This window comes from Haemaphysalis longicornis, unplaced genomic scaffold (assembly GCF_048455015.1).
Source record: "Haemaphysalis longicornis isolate Haplotype H1 unplaced genomic scaffold, Haemaphysalis longicornis Haplotype H1 scaffold_4, whole genome shotgun sequence".
Classification (NCBI taxonomy): domain Eukaryota; kingdom Metazoa; phylum Arthropoda; class Arachnida; order Ixodida; family Ixodidae; genus Haemaphysalis; species Haemaphysalis longicornis.
The window spans coordinates 218832909-218852489 of NW_027526361.1; the positions used below are offsets into that span (position 1 = coordinate 218832909).

Consider the following 19581-nt stretch of genomic DNA (forward strand, 5'->3'; position numbering starts at 1 on the left):
TAAAAAAACTGCTGGCTCCGCACGGATCTAACCTGGGTGCGCAGAAAAGCGCAGTGATAGACCTCGTCTATGCGGCTAAGCTACTGAAACAAACGTGGATACGGAGAGAATGACGCTTGTTTTGATTCAGCGGCTGGTAGGCTCCAGAAGGGACCAGCGCTTGTCCCGTCTACTCCTCGTCCCGTGTTTTTATTTAGCGCTTGTTTTCCGTGTGGCTGGGAGGCGGAGGACGCTGTTTGGACGTGACCATGGAGTAAGATAAAGAGGAGCGCCGACCTCACTCTCTCCGACTGGCCCTTAATGTCCCTCTTCCCGAAGAACAGTGTTGTAGATGATGCAGCCTATAGGCGCTATTACCCAGCATTCCCCGACCGCCAGAGCCACCTCACCCCGGCAGGCGCGATGGCGGGACCCATTTCATCGGCTTTGCTGTCTGCTTTAGCGACGGTTGTTTTGGACCTGCTTTGTACAGCTTCGGTTTCGTTGCGCGCCTCCTTCGCATAGCTTAATTAAATTGTTCCTCAGCAAATCCAGGGAAAGCCGAAACCGAAGGAAGGAAGTGGCCTCACGGAAAAGATACGTTAAGAATTGGTTTGCAGGGCGGGGAAACGAAATGTAAGGACCACATACAGACATCTGGCCTCCACAGAAACGCCACCTTTTGCGCACTTCGTGCAACAAATGGGACTCCGTTTTCTAAATTGGGAATACAAATTCGTTTCTGTTTGAACAGGTATTAAAAAAGGCGAAAGGAGCCACTTGTTCTGATAAACAGCGATTATAAAAGTCCCTTTCGCTTTCTTGCAATTCTCCAACTTACTGAACTAATTTAAATCATCATAAATGGAATCACTAAGCTCACATGCCGAATTGCTTCGTTGTCGGCGCATGCGTGCGCGGTGGCGTAGCGCAGATATCATATCAGGGTGGCTAGGTTCCGCTGTCTGAACCTTTCACATACGCACTCCTCCATTTTCTTTCTGCTACCTGACTACAGTGATGGCGTCCGCCGCTTTAGTTTGTCCGTGGCTGAGGCTGCTAAGGTCGGGGCGGAGCCCCCGCGAATCCAATGTAACGGCTGGCAGAACATCTGGTTTCTTTCTTTGTAGAGCCGCGTGTTCAAATGAAGTGACATCTCATCGGCAATTGTTGTGGGTGTCGTTTACAGCTTTGCTTTCCAACCACCTTCACAGGGTGGAACGGAGCCAACATTTTTTGAGAATGGTCCGGTAATTCTTTGAAAGCGTAATAGGCAGTCTTTACTGAGTAGCCCTCCTTGACATTGTATTAAAAAAACGCAACATTTTTGACTGGAGGCCGTTTGTTGGTTACAATAGATGGTCTGTGAATCATTGTAACAAAGAATAAAAACGAAGGGCACTAAACGTTACCTGAAAAAAACACAAACAACAGTCCCCAGTCTGTATGTTGCGGGGCAAATCTACCAACCTGAACTTTGACAGGCACAAGAAAAAACCAGCGTGCGGCGCAAAAAACGAAATAGAAACTAGAACCAAGGAATGCAGAGGCAGCAGACGTATAGTAAAGGTCAATTTATTGCAGCACCTCTAAGTGATTCCCACAAAAGTAAAGAAATGCAAGCAGAAAAGAAGAAATGCAAACAACAATTTGCAGAACATTCTCAGTAATCTGGCCTTTTCAAGGTGAAAAAAAGCAAACAACAGCTCGCAAAACAAGTGACAAGCATCTCGTACAACCACAAAGGTATATCATGTGAACTCCCCCACGGAATCGGTTCAACAAAGAATGAAAAAAAAACACGCTGTTTTGTTGATTGGCTGTTTCGTTTGGCTGCAGGAGGCCTAGGTGTCATTATGCTGAGCATAAGTAGAAACTCCTGCGCTTTCCTGCAGCTTCTTGTTGAACACCTTAATAAAATATATTTGGGAAACAACGGTCACTCAAAAACGTGTTTTAATATTTCCAAGACTGTTGGACTGTTTCACGCGATGTCATGTTTATTTTCATGGCCGGAGGTCATCTTTTCTTTAGCAAAATATTTCCCTCTTAAACCGGCTTGCGGAGTTTTCTTAGCACAGCTTGCCACCTCGACACTCCGCCCAACAGCGGGCATGCGCCGAACAACCGTAGGTGTACGCCCCTGGTTCTCACAGCTCCTTTGAACTCTTGAACTTTTCTTTCGTTGACGAGAGTGACAAAGCGACTGAGGAAAGGATAATGGGCTGATCCGTTTGAGTTGACCTCATCCTGGTGACATTGTTGAGTTTGTAGACTTTACGTACGTAAGTGACTGTATTTTTGTGCCGCCATGCCTTTTCTACGCTCGTCATCATCTTCCAATAAGATGCTAAAACTTCGTGGTCTCTTCAAGGTCCATCGTCCGTTTGCTCAACCTACACTGCCTCGTTGCTGGTGTCCGCCACGCATGTCATTAAATTCTGCCTCGTTACGCTTAGATAACACGATTTCTTGTGCCTAATAAAGAATTCAGAAGAATTAACTGATTTTACTGCACTGGATATTGGTCTGGATATTCTGACGTCTGTAGGGACAAGGAGTGCTCCTTGCGGTAGTTTATTTCGCACGTCGATGTCAAGGAAGGATTTTCCACGGTAATTTTCGACTAGATAAAGAACTCTAATGTCTTCCCGGGCCTCAGATGCCCCGGGAAGGAGCTGTGGGCGTCGTGATAGTAGGGTGACAAAACTTAAGAATTCTTTCTTTCTTCGTTTACTGTACGTAGCGGTCCCAAGCGTAAAAACATCTGGGTGCTGCAACACCGAACATTGGGTCGATTAAGCACTAACGGTTAGCCACTAATGGTTAGCACTCCTCTTCACGGTAAAGATGTGGTCGAGCTGTTCACAGGTGCCCTGGTGACTCACTGGGCGGATCTCTTTATTGAACGAGCTTGTGGAATGAGCCTGTTATGACAGTCGGTTCATTTCCGCCGATCTTCCAGCGACACGAAGTTTTTTGGCGCTGGTGGCCGGCTTTCCGCAGACGCTAACTTCACCGAGCACTCAAAGCTGGCTCATCGACGATGCTCGAGTCTGCAGAGAGGATAGAAGTGGCGGTTACGTCTTTGGTAGGGACACTCAGACGCCGAGCTGCGTATCCAGTGGCGATCGGAGCCGGTGGCTGGTCACTGTTCCATACTTTACGGAAATGCAAGTCGACTTCGACCCGGGGCAGCATAGTTTACCAGGGTTTATGTTCAGACTGAGTGTTTAACAGCCCTGGGCCTCGCGGGTTGCGGTCTGAAGCAGTTTTGCAGCGTGCGATTATGCTCATAAAGGCTTGAAAGCCAATTCGTGTGACTGCGCTGTCAGTATCTCCGCATAGGCTGAGTCAGCCAGGCCATCTACGATTAACTGTTTTTCGGCTAGGTAATACAAGGAAAGGTTGCAGCCTGTAGGCACGGGTTCCTTCCGGATACGCGGGTTGCTACGACATATGGTCTTTCCTTCTGGCACGCATCTACATAAAATATTGATCGGTATTACTGAATTGCTCCACCCTTCCCAGCTCGAATGCGTGGCCTTCATACATGCTCCACTCCCGGGTAGCGTCAGACGCGTTCTTCTGCAAATGACGACTTAAAGAACGGTAGTCAATCAGATCAGGGCAGCGGACGGCGTCATCCTGGGAGGCACAATTTGCCTGGACTTGCGTGCCTGCAAGGGACACCGAAGCGCAGCGATGAACGGCCTATTTCTCTCATCGTACGAAAACCGAAAGCTGCCGACACACCTGTTTGAGTGCCTAGGCAACATCAAAAGATGCAGCAGCTGATGCCATTAGGACAGGTTGGCCACCATTCCAGAAATATGTTACGTTAGCCCCAGTGCCAAGAGCAGAAAGCGGCAGCGAGTCAAGAAGACGTCGACCACTAAGGTAGCCGTTTGGTGCTGTATTACCTATATTGCTGTATGCGGCTCCATTATTGTCCGTTACTTAGTTCGGGAATGAGCTCGCGAGGAGGTCTGCAAACCCACCGATGAACGCTTGCCGCAGGGCTGCAAGGCCCGCAAACCGGCGTTACTGAGAGGCGCTCTTGCGCTTGTGGATCGCCACCCAGATAGTGCACGTTCCAAAACTAGGTCATCTGGTGCCGATAAACGTGCGGCAGAGTCAACTGGAAGAAACTGCAACCCTTCCTGACGATAAAAGGATTATTGTATTCGGCCAAGCTCCCCGCTTTTTTTTACCTCTTCTACTCCACTAAAGCCATCTTCACTGTGGTGGTAGATTAGCAGCTAGTCGCGCTTACAGAATTTTGTTTGCGAATTTTCCGGCGGCTGAAATTTCCTGAACACCTAGATCTACAAGAAACGTGTAGCACACACCTTCCAATCTTTGCCCTATTTACCAGGACACGTGCACCGCATTTCCGGCGATATGTGGACAACGCGATTTGTTCTTTGAATACAATTTTGTCAAGAGTGGTAACGGTATTTTGACACTACTTTTTTAAAAACGAGAATCAAGCTTCATTGGTAATATAAGTAGTTATATTATAAAAAAATGAATGAAATTTAAACTTTAATGCTCCAATAGCGGCAAATTCGGCCCAGGTCAATTTGCTAACTTCTTTGAAAATTGCTAGCCTATGCTGATCCGTAAAACACTATTATAAACGGCGGTTGAAAGTGTATTTGTAATAATGCGGCTTTCCGTATAGTTCTGGGAGGTGAGCCACCAAGCTGTTTCGAAGTACTTCTTTTTGCCCAAATTCTGGTGTGAGAACACTTGATATTTATAACCCCGAACCGGATTTCTGAATTCCACTCAAACGAATAACAAAACAACGTTCGCGTCCAGTACTTAGTAAGGCAACCCAGAGTCATGCACAGGAAATCGAGCCACGCAGTGTATGGAAGTGGCGGCATGGGGCACAAGCGACCCAAAGAATTCTGCGAGAGTCCCACATCCTCTCGTTTAGCGGGCTGAAGACCCTAATATCCAACGTTTATTTCGGCTTATAAAAATGATTTGTTATATCGCTAAAGCAGCCATTTATTATATCCAGGAAGCTTACGAGAAGAAAAGGCAATACTAGATAGAAACCTAAAACATTACACCACAGCGAACGTTTTCTTATGGCATCGTGCACCAGCTCTTATTTAATTTGAGCGTGCAAACTATTACCCAAACTGACAGCCAAAACACCCTCCAAAAAATTTCTTGCACTTTTGTTTGGATCACTGCATGCACAAGTGGTATAAGCAAGGACGTTTATGGTTTTTAGCATTCGAAAGCATAGTATGTTTTATGGGAAGATATACCAAGCATTGGTAGGTTTACTAGGAACACGTCCCGCTATATGCAACTAAAACTGCGGCGATAGTGGGAATTGAAGAAACGCATACTCATACCCCGGTAGAGACTGAGCCACTAATTTGTGCTGACGACACGCGGAAAAGTATTGGGAACGTAATTACAAAGAATGTAATAACAAGGGGAAAAATGCCTCGGCCACCTGAGATTGGCTATGTCTCAGGCTTCTTCCATGAGTTTCCATAACACTCATTCATCGGACCTTATTACAGAGTTTCTAATTCTCCCCGTTTCGATCACTAATCAAAAATACCCCAAAAAGTCATAAAAGAGCCGTAAACACGACGTAGAGTTTAAGAAATCTTGTTTGAATCCTCAGGAAAGCTACGGCTTTTGCAATGAACGCCCTCTGACAGTACTTTGCTCCACGAACGAGTTTTTGTATTGTTTGCAACGGCAAGGTGAGATACAAGTTTCAGGTTTATAGGGGGCTACCAAATAGTACGAAAAGTCGCTGTGTAGTTCAAGGGACTTTGTTAGGTTAAGAGCAGGAAACACCAAAAGGATTTTTGTTGCACCAGAGCACGTGGTAGCAGATTTCTGGGCAAAGAAAGCTTCCTTTCCTGCTTTTTATGCGCCAAAAACGTAACGGGGTTCGTTGGTGGCTTTCATACTTCCATTCGAAAATTTGTAGCCATTGGGACTTATGTGATGCAATCTGTGTAAATCACATTTGATGGTGTTGCGAAAAATATTTAGTGAGATTTGTTTTTCTAATTCACACAAAAAGAACGTAGTTCAGGCCTTAAACTATGAAAGATAAGAAACTCATTACTGTGAGGCGAACCTAAGAAACTCGCTGCAACTTGACGGCTTGCTCTATCAATATCACCCGATTTGAGCAATTTGAAGGCTAGGGCGTTTCCGTTTTATGAGGTTTATTTGAGTGGAGCTTCCAATGCCTCACTTATGACGTCAAAAAGCGGAAACGTAGTGCGGAAAATCCAATTTCACACAATGGGTTCAGAGTCCCATGATGACAATAACTGCAGGCACATCAAGCGCACTAAGGAAAGAACGCTTCCTGCTCTCGAAAATGAAAACTGGGTTGCTCGCGTTGGGAATACGATGTCGATATTATTGCTTCATTCTGGCACGGCGAATTCAGTTTTACGTTTTGACGGTAAATGCAGTTTGACGGTCAGAGCAGTTGAACGTCCACTTTGACTCATGCAGCACGGCAAAAAGCTTCGCGTTATAACCACTTTTTTTAAAGTACTGGGCCTCAACGATTTTCCAGCTTCGCACATGCAATTTTGCAGAGTTTAACTCTCCGTATGAGCATTACGGCTTAATTACTTGGGCATCAGTTCTTGAGAATGTACGGAAGAGTACGTGTATTACAAGAACTGTTGTTCTTGTATAGTGTTGAAATTGTCGCCATTGGCCCAAACACTCTAGTTACTGAGTCAAACTCAAACGCTATAATTCTGAACAAAGACGTAACAACGTGCACACACTAGGGCGATATCCCACATGCGATAACAGCAACCACTGAACCTCACGGCCAATTCACCAATACTGGAACTACATGCCTTTGTACACCTGCACACGCGCTTGGGCTTCAGTTCTTGATAATGTACGAAACAAGAATGTCTACACAAGAACTATTGGTAGTTTTATTGTTAGCCTAAAGGAATACGCAAATTGTGAATTGGATTAGCTTCTCAACGTAGTTCCAGCTGCACGTGATGTTGCTACCAATGTGTTTTCCCAACTTTAAAACGTTACCGCGGTCACCGTATCTTGATACTATGCGAAAGATGTGCATGAGACATCGCCAATACTTTCAAGAAATATCATTACGTCACAAACTATTCCCTCTGAAATCACGTAGCGTTGCGTGCGAGGAACGGAAACGTACGAAGAATGCCCCTCGTAGTGGTGGGCGGCTGAAATCATGAGGCAGATTATAGAACGCTGCAAACGAAAAATTGCTTGCGTATTGGCCCACTTTGCGGCAAATGGTGCCAAAAGACGGCAGTCTTCAGCGGGCTCAGCGAGGAAAATATCTATGTTTTTTCGCTGGCCTTCTTCCTGTTGCTTTTACCTTCCTTGTGGATCATGACAGAATAAACACGGTGAGCGAGAGCGAGAGAGAACATTCTTAAACGAGACCGAAGAGGTCAGCCCTGCATAATGCTGCGCTTGCTACTTCAGGTGGTTGGCGAACATGGGATGAGCGTTATATGCTTACATGAGTAATAGAAATAGGAAAAGGAAAAAAAGCGAAAGAAGCTCCGCTAGACAAACACATGAGCACACATAAAAAACACAAGAATAGTCAGAGGCAGTCACAGGCTGGAGTCGAGTCAAGAGTCTCTGAGGAAACGCACAAGAGCTTTAAAACACTGCACCGCACTGTCTTTGCTGTTGCAGGGGCCTAAAAATCCTTCATGATGACAGTTCTGGCCCGTAATAAACTTCGCACTGTCATTCGCGCCGAGTTAAAATGTGGACAAACAGAACAGGTGTTCAGTGTCTTCTCGTACACCGCAAAGCGGACACAAAGGTGATGCCATCAGACCAATTTTGTTAAGAAAGGTTTTTATATAGGCTACTTTGGGGCGCACGTGATGTATAGCGCACTGTTTGCCTCGATAAACCGTGAGGTATACGAGACGTACACTGCGGGTCGACAGCGTAGAGAGGGGCGCACTGCAGGTCCGGGTTCCGCCAGTGCTGCAATTGCATTCGCCACCCGAGAGTTGTGGCTACTTCGTTGACGTCCTCCTTGGACAAAGGGAGTTGTCCTTGTGAGCTCGTGAAATGGCCCTCGCGAGCGAGCCGATCCGATATCACATTGCCCGTGATGCCACAGTGTCCTGGAAACCACTGCAAAAAATAGTGTGCCCGTTGTGGAGTGCCTCTGTGTGTATGACGTTGATTTCTTGTATCGGTTGGCCTTGATTAATTCCTCACTTGAGAAGCCTTTGTAGCGCAGAGCGGGGAATATTTGCTAAAGTCAGTTAAATATACCCCCTTTCAACTACTCGCGCCATCTACTGGATCTATTTGTTACTGTTGAACACTGCCGCATGATTCAGGTTCGCGCGAGCTTTTTGCAAGCGAAGTTTTATGCGACTCGCTGCGGCCAACCATCCCTTTACCAAAGCGCACTGCAGGGAAACCAAATTTACACAACTTGTTTCACAAAACGATAATGATATTGATAAGCGAAGTCACACCAAGCGAAAAATGGTTCCCACGGTCGGAATCGAACCTGAATCCCTGGCGCTGTGAAGCGGACGTCTATCCGATGGCGCCATTCGGACACAGCTGAAGGAGTTTTGAAGCAGGCCTATCAAGTCTGACGGAAAGTTTAAACGTCCCACCGTTTAATGAGACCGTTGGTTGAAACGCGATTTCAGATCGTTGAGAACGTAATGAGAACGTTGGTTAAAACGCGGTTGGTTGAAAGGCCATGACAAAGCTAAGCGTGTCAACCAGCGTTGTCTTCAGACGAAGGGGCGTATGAATTTGTTCCATTTTTGCGTGGAAATGTTTTTATTGCTTTTTTTTATAAAAATTAACAGGCAACCATATGTTTTTAAGTTAAAAATACTGAAAGCGACATCTATGCGTTGCTGTTTTGCCTAAAAGATACCTAATATTTTTTTTTTCGTTCAGCAGTGTGAGTTACTTCGTTTCCAGGTGCAATTCTTAGGGAAAATGGTTTACTACATACACCTTTTCTTCAAGTATTCTTTTACTTCTGCCCAGAAGGGTTAATTGACGGACAGAAAAACAGACAGATGAACCGCAGCCAAAAAGTTTAGGGTTTAAGTAGCCCTGAAAGACAACCGCCTTTAAAACTCTGTGTCATCAGGGCTTGTAATGAAGCCCAAGGTGTGGACGGGAGCAGCGCTATACCACGTGACGGGGAAGAGTGAGGTACCACTGAGCCAGTCATGGTGCACCCTACCGCGTTCGGGGCTAATAATGGAATGGATGACTTAATATAGGAGGAGGCCAATAGGCCCTGTTGGGGGACATGGGAAAAAGGGTAGGGGAAGGGGGTTCATACAAAGTCTTTACTGCACTGTGATGGTTCACTTAGTTGAAGTTGTGGCGAGGACACTCTAATACGACCATGATCGGGGTGTGCAATTGGAGCCGTTCAGGAGCAACAAAGGGTGTTTTTGGGGGGCCATCTAGAGAGTGGGTGAACGATCCGCCATCATACTACTTTATAGAGACCTATTTGAGACCAAATTCTGTAATTTTCTCTAAAATTTGGGGGTTGTTTTTGACGTGTTGGACATGTTCTTCAGAAGTCGTCGGGCGTACTTGCGTTGTAAGGAACTGGTCGCGGTCAGTCGAGTAAGCTGAACAAGCCCACATGAGGTGGAAAAGGTTCGGTGTATTGTTGCTGCCACAGTAGGGGCACCGAGGACTAGCAAGGTGCCTGTGCGTTGTCCATTTTTAGATGACGTCCGGATTGTAATCCGAGTCAGCGTAGACTTTATTACCGAAAATTTCTCCTGTTCTTGGCAGGTACTGCAGAAGATCAAGAAAACCAGGTGGTGATGCGTAGGCAAGCCGTTGCCGGTTGAGGTTCGTAATTGTACGGTATTTTTGGTTCCAAGTCTAATTCGCATGCCTGTTGGGGCTCAGGTCTTTCTTGGATGGACGCGGGAACCATGGGAGGATTGCGTAAACACTCCCGGGCAGAAATATGCGCCGAATTGTTTCCGTCCGCTTCATATGTGTGAGCAGGAGTCCAGGCCAGGCGTATCTTGATCCCTTTGAAGTGGAGGTCGCGAATTTTATAAATAATTTTGGTGGCCGTAGAATTGGGCGAGAAGGCCCTGTTCAGTTCCCGTAGAGCAACATGGGAGTCAGTGATGACACGGAACTTCGTGGTGGTCATAAACGAGGTCGCACTTTGTATGGTCTGAATGGCGCCGAGGATTCCGAAAAGTTCGGCTTGATCAGTGAGACCGTGTGTGTTTGTTATATTGCGAGAGCCATTAAGCTCGGAGATGTCAGGGCAGGTCCACTCCCCCGCTGCTGTTGTTCTGTTCATGGATGCGTCGGTAAAAATGTCTGTTTCATCGGGAGCTTTGTCATTGGCGAGAGTGCGGACATATTGTTCCGGTGCAGCACGGGTACGGCTAGAAATGGGTCGGCATCTGAGGTGGCCCAGGGTGGGTCGCTCCCAGAGTAGAATAGCAGGTGGAAAAGTGTCAGCAATAAAAGTACTGTTTAATGTGTCCCACTTCAAAATAGATTGTCCTTGAGGCACGTGTTCAAGGTGCTTCTGAAAGCGGAGCGTCGTCTCCTCTACCAGGTTAGCGACGGGGGGAAGCGAAACTGTTTCCGACAGTACGGGTGTTTTGGTATGGAGTGGAAGCCCCGAGATGGTACGGATTAGATGTCTGTTGAGGATGTTCAGCTCGTTTAAATGGTGGCGACGCAATTTTCTAACGGGTAACCCGTACGTCAGTGGTCCGTTCGCAACGGCACGAGCAAGCATGAGACATGCATTCTGACGTGATCCGCAATATTTCCCACAAATGCGAGTTATCAAGTGTAATTGGAGCGCCAAATAGTTCTCAAATGGCGAATCCACGCAGCGGGACTATTACAGCTGCTTATCTGCAACCCCAGGAGCTTAATAATGTCATTTTTTAAGGTAATACCTTGTTGGCCACTTGAAGTTCGATGGTTTGATCTGGATTCGTCACGCGCTTGCCGTCCACGCTGAGGAATTCTGTCTCATTAGGAGATAATTGCAGATTGAACGTAGCGAAGGTGCGCTCCGAGCTGAACACAGCAGCTTGAAGCTCAATTTGCATACCTTCCTTGGAGTCATAGTCGGCAGCTTCTGTCCACAGAGAGAGAGAGAAATGACCTGTATTGATTCGTCCTGCGAGAAAGGTGCGGGTCAGGCCACGCAGGGCTTCGCCGCACCTCGTGTAACTACCTGCGCTAGGTAGCGGGCGGAGCCCGAGGCGTCGTGCCCGGCCGGCCGCGCGGGTTACTCGGATCGCCCGCGCCGTCGCCGTCCGCTCGACCCCCGCGGGGGCCGGGAGGCGAGGGGCGCTGGCTTTCCTTTCGCCGTTGCAGCGCCAGAGCTTCCTCGAGCCGCTGGACGGCCCTGAGCTGGTTGCCGTGCTCCGGGGAGCCGATCAACTCGCGAATGTCCGGCGGGAGGCGGTCGCCTCCGTCGCGCGCGCACTGTTCGTCGCAGCCCCACATGATGTGGGCCAGGTCCGCGGGCACTCGCGCACACACACAGCACTCGGTCCGCTCGTAGAGTTCCGGGTACACGTGGCGCGCCAGCGCCGGCGTGAGCACGGTCTCGGTCTGTAACTGCCGCAGGAGCACCGCCTCCTCCCAGGACAGGCCGGGGTGTGGAGGCGGAAAAGTCTCTCTTTCGCGTCTGTACCACCGGAGCACTTCGCCGTAGGCGACGAGGGGCTCCCCTGCGTCTTCGTCGTGGTCGTCGTCTGCTTCCTCCCCGGAGTCTTCCGGGGTTCGGTCGAGGCGGGGGGGCGCGGTCCGGCACGTGGCGAGGACTCGGGCCGCGGCGTCCGCCTCTTCGTTGCGGTTGTGGTGGCCGTTGGGCAGCTCCCGGCCCGCGTGGGCCGGGAACCACCGGATGCTCGTGCTGTTGGCGGCCCCCTCCCGGATCCGAGAGAGGAGCCGCGCGGTGCTCCTGCACACCGTGCCCCTCGCGAAGTTGGAGATCGCCGACTTGGAGTCGCTGAGGACGGTCCGCGTGCCGGGCAGGGTTAGGGCTAAGGCGATCGCCGCCTCCTCGGCCTGCCGGGCGGTCGCGGCCCGCACGCTCCCGGCGTTGAGCAGGTCTCCCGAGGTGGCCTTCAGGACCACCGCCACGAAGGTGTCGGCCCGCTCGCGGTGCTTGGCCGCGTCCACGAACACCGCTCCCTCGTCCTCGTTGTACGTTCTGGCGAGCGCGCGCGCCCGCGCCGACCGGCGTTCGACGTTTCGCTCCGGGTCCACGTTCCTCGGGAGCGGAGGCACTACGATACGGCGTGCTATGTCTTCTCGCAGCGGGACCAGCTCGTCTTCCGCCGCGGGACCGAGGGGCGGGCGGAGGCCCACCCGTTGCAGGATTTTGGCCCGGACGTGGTGCTGCCCAGGCGCTCCAGCTGCGATACACGCTGCGCTTCGCTGATCTCCGCCAGGGTGTTGTGGACCCCCAGGAACAGGAGGGCGGCGTTGCTCGTGCCGTTCAGGAGGCCCAGGGCCGCCCGGTAGGACTTGCGGATGGCAGCGTCGATGCGCTCCCGTTCTTGCGCCTTCCACTGGTGAAAGGCGCCCACGTAGGCCACGTGGCTCACCACGGAGGCCTGCAGCAGTCGGAGGAGGCTGGCCTCGCGCATCCCCCTCGAACGCGTGGAGATCCGCTTCACGAGGCGCGTGGCTATGCCCATCTTCGTGATCATCTTCTCGATCGTGATGCCGTTGCCGCGGTTCGCGTCCACGTGCATACCCAGGACTCGAACGCTGGGGACCGTCGGGATGGCCGTGGCGTCTGCCGCTCGTACGACGATGTTGCGCTCCGCCTCCGCGGCGGCGCGCTTTCGATACCGGCCCGGTGGGGGCAGGATCAGCAGCTGCGATTTTTGCGGCGAGCACCGCAGACCCGTGCCCGCCAGGCCGGCCTCGATGGTGCGTACCGCCTCCTGCAGCGTCGACTTGATGTGGCCGTCACTGCCTCCCGTGACCCACAGGGTGATGCCGTCGGCGTAGATCGAGTACCGGACGTCCGGGAGATCGTCCAGGCGCCGGGCCACGCCGATCGTCACCAGGTTGAACAGGAGCCGCGAGATGACCGAGCCCAGCGGAGTGCCGGTGCTTCCGAGCTCGCGCTCCTCCAGTTGCGTGCGCCCGACCTCCAGCCGCGCCGTGCGCCGGGACAGGAAGGCTCGGATGTAGTCGTAGGACCTGCGCCCCAGGCCGAGGCGCGACACCTGGGCCAGGATCGCAGAGCGCCGCACCTTATCGAAGGCGCTCTGCAAGTCCAGGCTCAGGATCGCTCGGTTGTCCACCGTGAGCCCCTCCGGGAGCGCCAGCACCTCGTGTTGCAGCAGCAGCATGGCGTCCTGCGTGCCGAGCCTCGCGCGGAAGCCCAGCATTGCGTCGGGATACAGCTCGTTGTCCTCCAGGAACCGCTGCCACCGGGCGTTCAAGACGTGCTCCAGCACCTTGCCCACGCAACGACGTGAGCGAGATGGGGCGCAGGTTCTCGATGCCCGGCGGCTTGTTCGGTTTGGGAAGCAGGATGGTCGTGGCCTTCTTCCACTGCTTGGGAAGGCTGCCCGATCTCCAGCACTCGTTGAAGTACTTGGTCAGCGTCACCACCGCCGCGTCATTCAGGTTGCGCAGCGCCTTGTTGGTCGCGCGATCCGGGCCCGCGGCCGAGCGGCAGTTCAGGGAGCGGGTCGCCTGGCGGACCTCCCACTCCTCGATGTCCCGGTCGAGGGCGGCTTTCGGCGGCCCGGCGTAGTCGGCATGCGTTTCGTGAGGGGTGGCCGGGAGGTACTGCTCGTTCAGACGCTTGTGCACCTCCTCTTCCCCCAGATTCTTGGTCGCGGTGTACAGGATCTGCGCCATGCGGTGACGGTGATACTCCTTGCTCTTGCTCTCGTCCATAAGGTGCTGCAGCAGCTTCCAGGTGCCGCCCCGGTGGAGCTGCCCGTCTGCCTCGCCGCAAAGCTCGTACCACTGCTGCGCGCACAGGTGGCGGCTGTATTTCTCGATCTCCCGGCCGAGCACCGCCACGCGCTTGCGCAGCGCGCGATTGTGACGTTGGCGCTTCCAGCGCAGCTGCAGCGACCGCCGCGCCTCGAGCAGGTGCGCGAGGCGGGGATCCATGCGCGGCGTGTCCTCCGTCGTCTCGATCGTCGCCGTCGCCCCCTCGGCTGCGGCCACGAGACTGCGGCCACGGTCCACTCCTCGATGTTCTCGATCTCGCCCAGCTCCGCTTTCCGGAACCGGTGCCAGTCGGTCAGGCGGTGCTGGACACGGCCGGCGCCTCCGCCGTCCCCGTCGTCGCCGGAGCGGAGCGGCACCGTCACCTCGACGATGTAGTGGTCGCTTCCCAGGTTGTGGCCCGTGTTCCTCCACCGCGTCGTCCTGCCGCCCGGCAGGAGCGCGAAGGAAAGGTCCGGGTTAGTGTCCCGGGCCGTCGACGTGCCGATGCGCGTCGGGTGCGACGGGTCCGTGAGCAGCACGTAACCGGCCTCGGCGGCATTTTCCAGCATGCTTCTGCCCTTGGCCGACGTCGCCGTGTACCCGAGCTCCCGGTGCTGGGCGTTGAAGTCGCCGCACGCGACGACCGCCGCATCCCTCTGCCCGGATACCGCGTTGCGAGCCTTGTGCAGCAGCGCCCGGAACTTTTGCTGGCGGTGCTGCGGGTTACTGTATACGTTCACGACGAGGACGGCGGTGCCCGTCGCCCGCTTCTTCCGTCTGCCCGTGACTATTGCCAGTTCGGTCACACAGTGCTCGATGGAACTGCCGCGGCCGCCCAGGAAATTTTTGTGTTTGACGAAGGCGATGCCCTTGCGGACGAACGTGCACACTCCTTGCGGCGCGCCCTTCCCGCAGGCGCGGGCGCTCGGCGGGCTGGCGTGCGCTCTGTAACCCGGCAGGGACGTCGCGTTCGCGTCTTCGGCGTGCGTTTCTTGCACCATGATCACGTCGGGGAGGTCCGGCGCGGTCAGGGAGCGCAGGTGCTGTTGCAGGACTGCCTTCCGGCACCGGAAGCCGTTGGCGTTCCAGTGCCAGATCTTCAGGGTCGTGCGGTCGCGGCTCGTCATGGCGAATGTTGCTGAGAGGCTCCGTTGTCGAAGTGTTCTTGTATGGCGTTCATCTCGAGCGTCTTCATGTTTTCGGGACTGAATTGTTGCTGCAGCTGCTGCTGTAGCTGGGTCATCTGGCCGACGGCCTGGTTGACTTGCTGCATCATTTGGTTGAGGGCTCGGTAGATCCTGTTGGTCAGCCGCTTCTCCATGTTCTCCAGATCCTTGCCCCAGCGGTTCATCTGGTTCTCCAGCCGACGGCAGCGGTTACTCAGACCCGCGTAGCCCGGTGTCTTCGCGGCGCCGGTCGCCTTCGCCGACGCCGACGAGACGACTGACTCCGCGACGTCCTCGTCCGCATCGATCTCTTCTTCGGATTCTTCGCGCTCTTCGCACTCCTGCACCCGTCTCTTGAGAGGGGACGGGGAGGTCTGGCTTGCCGCCGGAGACGGCTGCTGCGGTTCCTGTCGCTGCCGGGGGGTGGGTTCCCGTGCCGCCTGTTGTCGCTGGGGTTGCGGCCGCGGAGCCTGCCCCTGCGCGTGGCGCGCCGCCGTGGTCGAAGTAGGCTTTGGAGCCTCGGAGGCGGGAGCGGCCTTCGCCTTCTCCCACCCCTTCTTCGGCAGTCCCCATAGCTCTTCTAGCTGCTTGGAGAGCCGCTCGATTGGGATGCGCTGTTCGTGGATCGTCGCACGCATTTCCTTCACCATCTCGCGTAGCTCCGCGTTCTCCGATCCGTTAGGCTTCGCGGCCGGCCGCCTCGCGCTGTTGTGGCGCGAACCGGAGCGGCTCGCTCGCCTTCCCCTGGACGCCGATCTCTCGCGCCGCGCGGACTTGGACCGGCGCCGCGACCTTAGCCGCGACGACGCAGTTGCGCCGCCGACGGCGACCGTCGCCCATGTGGGGCCACGTGACAGGTCTCTGCGCCTATCTCCGCGCGCCACGCCGGACGCGCTCCTGTCGCGGCTCTTCTCCCGGCTGCCGCCGCGCGCCGCGCGCTGGTCGAGCTCCGGAAATCGTCTCTTCTAGAAATCCTGACCTTCAGCGCCGGCGGCGGCGGTGCCGACTTCGCTTGCTCCTCGTCGAGCTTGCGTTGCCACTGTCGCTACTTGACTTGAAACGGGGTCTTGAACTTATTCTTGCAGCTCTTGGTGCCCGTGGCGTGCGGGCCGCCGCAGAGCTTGCAGTTGGGCTTGCAGCGTTGCTCGTGGCCTGGCCCCGGGTTCCGCTGGCCGCAGGCGAAACAGACCCGGGCGGTGGGGGTGGGACACACGTCCTTTCGATGGCCGACTTGGCCGCACGTCTTGCACACCTCTCTGTGTTGCCGGTAGAGGTAGCACCTCGTAATCATTCCGCCGTACCTGACATAGGACGGTACCTTCCCGCCGTCGAAGAGAATGACGACGGCCGTGGACTTGCCGAGGCGGTGGGCGTCCATCGCCGTGGGGTTGTGTCTGTTGACCACGAAGCGGTGGATATCTTCCGCCGTGTCTTCGAGCCCGACGCCGCGGATGACGCCCCGGGACGAGTCCTCCGGCGCCGCCCGGTACGCGTAGGCCTCGTATGTCGGGCCTCCGATCGCGATATCCTGGATCAGCTCGTACTGCAAGGTGCGCTCCTCGCTGGGCGTGCTAATCACCAAAATGTTCTGGGCCGCGTTGGGCGACACGGAGTCCTCCTCCATGGCCGCCGCGTCCACGCCTGCCGCCGCAAAAACGGCTCTCCGCAGGTCGGTCAGTAGCACCTTGCCTACCACGAGGCCGCCACGTGGTCGAACGACCACCCTGTTCTCGTCACGGGAAGCGAAATTGGGCATCCTGGCTGTCTTCGTCATGACCGCGTTGACTTTGTTAGCGAACTGCGCCCGCGTGGGCTGCCGGGGCGTGCGGGGTTGTGAAGCGGAGTCGGGGCTCGGCTTACCGGTGGGCGAAGGGGCCTGCTGCGGATGGGTCCCTTGCTTGCCCGCTTGGTTCTTGCGTCGGCGCAGGGGGACAACTTGAATCCACCCGGCGCAGTCCCTGTTGCCCGTTGCGGCGTCTTCGTCGGCGCGCGGACCCGCGTCGGCGTCGTCGTCGGTGCCGGGAACCGTAATGGCCGTCCTCCCCGAGCTGCGATCCAGGCTGGGCCGTCGTCGGCGATGAGAGTCGGCAGGTGTCGTATCCATTTCCGTGGGATTTTCGTAGGCGTCTTCTGCGACGTGGTGGCCCACGGCCCCTGTCGGGGCGGGGCCCGAGGCGTCGCTCGTGGCGGCGGCCGTCGACGTGGCCGGCACCATGCTCGGAGTCGTCGTATCCCTCGTTAGGCTTAGCCCGGAGGCCTCGCCTCACTCGAGAAAAACACTCGTAAATCGGCCAGAGATGGGCGAAAATGCCCAAATCTGGTATCGACGTGCTCTGGACGTTAAAAGGAACGCGTACGTACAGGTTTGGGACAGCTGAGGCGGGATGGTCCTCCGAAAAGTAGTATAATCGTCGGAGCCGATGTGAGGTGCGTTCGCTCACCTCGGCGACCGCAGCGCCTGCCTCTGTCCACATGACGATATCATCGGCATACATGGCAAAGCGTGCAGCAGAGTCTGTTTCGAGTGTGCGAGCAACGCGGTTCATAGCCCCGTTGAGTAGTAGAAGTCCAAGAAACGAGCCTTGAGGAACGCCTTTGTCAAGATAGTAGGTTGTGGGCGTTGCGTCCCGCAGGTTGAGATTCATGGGTTGGTGCTCTACAAAGCAACAAACCTATTTCTGCGCCTTTTTAGTGGGAAAGGCAGCGGCGAATTCTCGGAGTATGCCCTCTTGGCTGACGTTGTCGAAAGCATTGGGAATATCGAGAGCAACGATGTCGTCAGGAGTACTCTTGCGGGATGTTTGGTTCACTACTTGAGGGAAAAGCCAAAGATAGCCGTGCGTTCCCAAATTAGGGCGGAAGCCAGTTAAGGCTGGGTGAAACCAACCAGTCGTCTCGAGATAATGTTGAAGCCTGTTATTGATCATTCGCTTTTTCAATTTCCATAAGACAGGGGTTAATAAAATAGGCCTGAGGTTTTCGGGTTTAAAAGAGTCTTTGCCTGCCTTGGGTATAGGATGAATAATCGACGTTTTTAGGTGCTCAGAAACTTCTCCAGTGTCCCAGAATTGGTTTACGAGAGCCAAAAGTGCCTCTTGCCCATTAGGTGGTAGATAACGGACATCTTGCGATTTAATTCGGTCGTGACCTGGTGCTGACTTCGGCTTTCCCTTTGACATAGCGACTTGGAGCTCGCTCAAAGTTAATGGGGAATCGAGGTCTCCAAAGGTCTTAGTAATCTCAATAGCAGGCAGGGACGAAGAGCCGCTTTGTCGGTAGTTGCATGAGGGAAAAAGGTCGTTAAAAGAGATTTTTAAACTTCAGATTAGTCAGAGTAGAAGCAAATTTTGTGTTCGAGCTGAAGTCGTGCCTTTGCTCGACGACTTAGACTTCGAAGCAGGTGCCATAGGGGCGAAAGACCTCTCTCCTGTTCTAGGCGTTGACAATGATTTTGCTAATTTTAAGACTGAATAATTTTCTGGTATTCATTTATCTTCTTGCTGTGGCGTTTAAGTTTCATAAGATCTTTGTGGCGTTTTCCGTGTGTTCCATACTTTTTTGTGAAGTGTTGAGCAGCACGCAGGAATCTGTGCATGAGCGCAACCGGTAGATCGACGTCGACGGTACTAGTCACGGACTCGAGAGCCAAGGTGCGTGCTTCCTTCAGGGTGGGGACAAAATCAGAGAGGTCAGGTTGCGGAGCCGTATGAAATAGTGAACGGAATACATTCCAGTTGACGGCAGTATACGTATTGTTAGTGCGTAATTTTTTACCGTTTAGGTGTATTAGAATCGGGAAGTGGTCGTTGCCCCACGTCCACGTGAGGGCCTGCCATCTTTTTACAATGCCCGGTGTAGCGATGGTGAGACAAGGAGTGGTATCTTGTTGTGGGCTGTGATGACCAAGTCGAGTAGGAACGAAAGGTTCGTTACACAGTTGTAGGGGGCTAAATTTGAGCGTTTGTTGGAAAAGCTTTCCACGGAGATCACAATAGAAGTAACCCCATAGTGTGCTTTTAGCATTAAAATCTAAACCAATAATACCCGGGCTGTTAACATTTAGAGAAAATATATACGAAATCCAATCATATGAGTCCCTTGTTACTGAGTTGCATTAAAGCCGGTAGTAGACTGATACTACGAGCAGAGGTTTGCCACGTGGCGGTTCAATGCGAACGACGACGACTTCTCTGTTAGGATTACTTGCTGCGTCCAATCGGTGCTGAACAGATTGGCAAGACGTATGTAGCAACACGGCTGTCTAGGTGAACTGGGAACTTTCGCCGGGTTTTTGGGGGTGGAAGTGAATTTATGATCCATGTACCTAGTTGGGAATCCATAGTTGGGAATCTTACATGAGCCTCTAGTCTCCTGAAGAAGTACGGCGAGTGGACAAATTGAAGATATCTGTGAGGTGAGTAGC

General features: G+C 53.4%; 1 protein-coding gene across 3 annotated transcripts in view; it reads left to right on the forward strand.

The window, feature by feature from the left end:
* The window catches only part of LOC144178067 (uncharacterized), a 103011-nt gene that overhangs the window by 22593 nt on the left and 60837 nt on the right, over positions 1-19581 (forward strand). The window lies entirely within an intron of this gene.